Below are 5,072 nucleotides of genomic sequence, written 5' to 3' on the forward strand. Positions count from 1 at the left end.
CTGGAGTGCAGTGGCGCAATCCTGGCTCACTATGATCTCCACCTCTTTGGTTCAAGCAATTCTTCCGCCTGAGCCTCCTGAGTAGCTGTGACCACAGGCGCATGCCACCATGCCTGGCTAATATTTTTGTATTTTTAGTAGAGATGGGGTTTCACCATGTTGACCAGGATGGTCTCGATCTCTTAACCTCGTGATCCGCCCATCTCGGCCTCCCAAAGTGCTAACATTAAGCTTTTAAATAGCAAATGAACAAAAGTAGCAGACCCCGATATAGCCTAAATTGAGATTCAACTTAAACTGATGTATCTAAGCAAATAGACTGGTGGCTCCCAACCTTAGCGTTGCCAGATAAAATACAGGACATGCAGTTAAACTTGAATTTCAAGTAAACAATGAATAATTATTCAGCATAAATATTTCCCAAGCACAGTTCCCAATATGGCATTGGACATACTTGGACTAAAAATGTATTTGTTGTTTATCTGAAGTAAACATATGTATTTTAATTTGTGAAATCTAGTGACCCTATCTAAACAACATATTTGCTTGAAATGGTTTAAAGAGGAGTATGAAATTTCAAATATATTCGATATTTAAATGTAAAATAAATAAAGAAAAATTTGTGAGAATTTTTTTATAACCTTGAATGTTGAGAGCCCTTCTAACTAACACAAAATCCAGAAGCCATGGTAGAAAAGACTTTATAAGATCCACTCATTAGGAATAAAGACTTTTTTCTGAAGAAAAAAAACTAAGCCAAGTAAAAAATAAATGACAATTAGGCAAAGATATTGACAACCTGAAACACAAAGGGCTAATGCCCCACACATATAAAAAGTATCTACCAATCCCTAAGAGTAGAAGAAACACCATTCATCCTATCACAATGCTCACAAAGACATGAGAAGATCATTCACAGAAGAGAATAGAGATATGTCTCCTAAAGAAGTGGAGAGAAATAGATGTGCAACTTCATCTGTGGTAATGAACATACAAATTAAAACTAGGTGAAGTTACTCCCCACTACCTATCAGACTGACAAATTCCAGAAGTTTAATAATAAATTATGTTGTAAGAGTGCATAAAAATAGCGTGTTCTATATTGTTGGTGAGAATATGAATTAGCAGAATTCTTATGGTGGGCTATCTAGCAGTATGTACTAAAGCTTCAACTACATACCCCATTAACCTAGCGATCCTACTTCCAGGAATTTATGCTACAGATATACAAATGCTGAAATGAATTAAGTATGAAGAACCTACCTACAGTATTGTAATTAAAAATTTTGACAACAAACTCGATGCTCATCAACAGAGGACTGAATAAGTAAATTATGGAACATCTACACAGTGGAATACTGTGCAACTGTAAAGGAATTAAAAACTATTAATGTATTAATATGGAAATACTTCTAATTTATACTAATTAAAAGTAAGGTATATATAGCATTTTTCTATTCCTGACAAAAGAGACAGAAAAGAGATATGTGTATTTGTACTGACTTCTATTTGCATTTAAAAAATATTTCTAGGGCTGAGCATGGTGGCTTATGTCTGTAATCCCAACACTTTGGGAGGCCAAGGCAGGCAGATTACTTGAGGTCAAGAGTTTGAGATCAGCCTTGCCAACATGGTGAAACCCTGTCTCAACTAAAAATACAAAAATTAAGCCAGGCACAGTGGCTCATGCCTGTAATCTCAGTTTGGGAGGCCAAGGCAGGAGGATCACAGCAGGTCGGGAATTTGACACCAGCCTGACCAACATGGTGAAATCCCATCTCTACTGAAAACACAAAATTAGCTGGTCACAGTGGCAGGCACCTGCAATCCCAACTACTCAGGAGGCTGAGACAGGAGAATAGCTTGAATCAGGAGGCGGAGTTTGCAATGAGCCGAGATTGCACCACTGCACTCCAGCCTGGGCAACAAGAGTGAAACTCCATCTCAAAAAAAAAATTAGCTTTGGATGGTGGTGCATGCCTGTAATCCCAGCTGCTTGGGAGGCTAAGGCAGAAGAATTGCTTGAGCCCAGGAGGCAAAGGTTGCAGTGAACCAAGATCACACCACTGTACTCCAGCCTAGATAACAGAGTGAGACGCTGTCTCAAAAAAATAAAGATAGACAGATGATAAGAAATCAGTCATAACATTACCTATCAGAGGGATAGGGATAGTTGAATGAAGGGGTGGTAAGAAAATAGAGTTTTTTAATGAATAGCTTTTATACATTTTGTATTTGAAACATGAAAGTATTACCAATTTAAGAAATTATAAAAATAAAATTAATACACTGTGGTTATTCTGATACTAATGTCATTCAAAAATAGGAGGACTTAATTTTTTGACTGAGGTAAAAATACTTTTTTGAAACTCCGTAATCCTTCTTCTTATCCCACTGTGGTGAACTAATGCTCCAAGTATTGTTTTTACTCTGCAGAAAAAAGGTGTAGAGATAACAGGGTTCCAAGACCTGACTCAACTATACTCAGGCTGTAACTATTACAAACCCTTAAAATTCCTCATCCAACCCTTGCCTAGGTTATCAGCAATAGCAAAAATAAATAATTACCGAGCACTAGCTATGACTAAGGCATTGTGCTAGCTTCTCAGCTTCAGAAAAACCTATCAGCCCTTGCACTGACATAGGAGAATGGCATTGTGTATAAATTAGAAAGATAAAAGTTTCCATGAATGGTATAGACAAAAAAATGAAAACTGGAAGAAAATGTTATCACTGTACTTTGTATAGGAAGCTTCAATATGGACCTCAAAGGATGAGAACTCCGAGCAAGAAGAGGAGTCCAGAGACATTTCAGTCAAGGAAACATGATGAAGAAAGGCACAGAAGTGGGAAAATGTGCACCATGTTCAGAGCAGTGGGCAAACTCCGTCCTCCCCACAACATGTATGAAGGGGAGGGACGAGAGGAGAAACAATTAAAACGTGAGTTAAAACCGATGGCAGAGACTGCTGGTTCTCTGCCCCAAAATACATTGTTCTCCTGCTTTTCAAAAATAGAGTACTGATTATTTTGGCTAGATATACGTAGAATAAAAGACCACATTTTCTCCCTTGCAGCTAGAGGTAGCCAAGGGACCAGGTTCTGGCCCATGGAATGTGAGAGGAAAAGCTCTGTGAGACTCTGGTGGTCTCCTTAAAGGGAAAAGGAACGTCTCAAAATATAAACACACAAACAGGAGCCAAAAGTCTGTAAGAGTTTTGGTAAACCACCTAGAGCAAGCTATGGGAAGATGAAGAACAGACTCTGCCTCCACTCAGCCCAAAATGCCAGCTGTGAGCCTGTGGGAAAAGGGCTTCAATTAGAAGACAGAAGGGTTGCTGTCACGAGGATTTTGTGCAACATTGGAGCACAGAAGGTGTTTTTTTGATGACCAAGTAACAAAGGTTACTTCCACATACTGAGGCAGGTGCACTTTCTCCTAATTACTACATGAGGCAGTGTGGGTCTAGAGCAGTGAAAGCCAAATGTGCTGCCATTTTGGCATCTCATAGGTTTGCATCTTGGGAATGTTCTAGAAGAGAATCAGCAACAATCTCATGAAGATTGGCAGAGAACAAGGAGCCACTTGTACATGGCAGAACCGGTTATGAACTCATAAAAGCCCCCATGAAGTAACAGAGAAGAAACTGAGTGGTCCCCATGCTATTCTGGTGATCGTAAGTTTTCACGAGATCTGATGGTTCTACAAGGGGCTTCCCCCTTCATTTGGTTCTCATTCTTCTCTCTCCTGCAGCCCTGTAAAGAGGTGCCTTCCACCACGATTGTAAGTTTTCTGAGGGCTCCCCAGCCCTGTAGAACTGTGAGTCAATTACACCTCTTTCCTTTATAAATCACCCAGTCTCAGGCAGTTCCTTATAGCAGCGTGAGAACGGGCTAACACAGGGAGCAAAGAAAGGGGTATTTAGTGTTAAAGACAAGGCTAAGAGGATGGGGTGGGGGTGGGGAGAGACACTGAGCACAGCTGCTGAGTGAAGCCGGGGCCACAGAGGCCAAGCCCCAGTGACTGCTTTATTGGATGGTTAGAGCTGAGCTTTAATAGCAGCCTTGATAATGTCAATGAGGGAACTCACTACCGTGGAGTCTGCGCCTGGGTCAGGCAATAGACGGGGGATGAGAAGCAAGTCGTACATGTGGTGGTGCATACGTGCATTCTGTGTGTGTGTGTGTGTGTGTGTGTGTGCATGTTGAGCATGAGCTGTGTATGTGTGGTTGTATGTTCATAAAATAGCTGTGATTTCATGCAATTGTATGGACGTTAGTTTGTTTGAGCCAAATGAAATTGCCAATAAAAGAGCAATTTCATACAGTTGAGCAACATATATGCACAAGTGGATGACTATAAATCCTGTGAATAGGCGAAGCATAGATGGCTATTGCATGAGTTGACACTGCCTGTGGCACAGTCTCAGTATGTATGTTTATGACATTACAAGTGGGCATGAGCTAAGGTGACCACTCACGTACATGCATGTGGTGCGTGTATGTACACATGGTGCATGTGTGTTGTGCTCAGGAGAGGCTGATGAATGTGTCAAGACTTGTCTGCCACATTTGGATAGTGACGCATACCCTCTATAATAGAGAGAGTGGACGTGCGTCTTCCAATAATTAAGTAAGGGACATGTGCTCTCTGGTAACTGAGGGGCCTTCATTTTAACCCAGGGATCAGATGTATCTTGCAGAATGCAATGGACGCCCCCAATGCCCCATCTTGTGAACGTAGGAGACAAGCTGCTCCTTGGGTTCTCCAGATACTGTCTTTGAATTCAGACCTTGTACAGTACACATTGCCTCATCTCACATAGCCTTTATGCCTACCATTGCAGGGACAGCACTCTCTGGTGGAAAAATCCCCAAGCAGTCAATATTACTTGCTTCTGGAAAACAGGAGGAAACAGGCTGGCAGAAGTTAAATAACCTTGGAATAGCATAAATAGTCATAGACATAATAAATAGGGTGTAATTTTCAGAATCGAATCCTGGATCTAGCCCTTACTAGCTGTGTGGCTTTGGAAAACAATACTTAAATTGATTTTCCATTGTAAGTTTTA

This window comes from Saimiri boliviensis, chromosome 8 (genome assembly GCF_048565385.1).
Source record: "Saimiri boliviensis isolate mSaiBol1 chromosome 8, mSaiBol1.pri, whole genome shotgun sequence".
Taxonomy (NCBI): Eukaryota; Metazoa; Chordata; class Mammalia; order Primates; family Cebidae; genus Saimiri; species Saimiri boliviensis.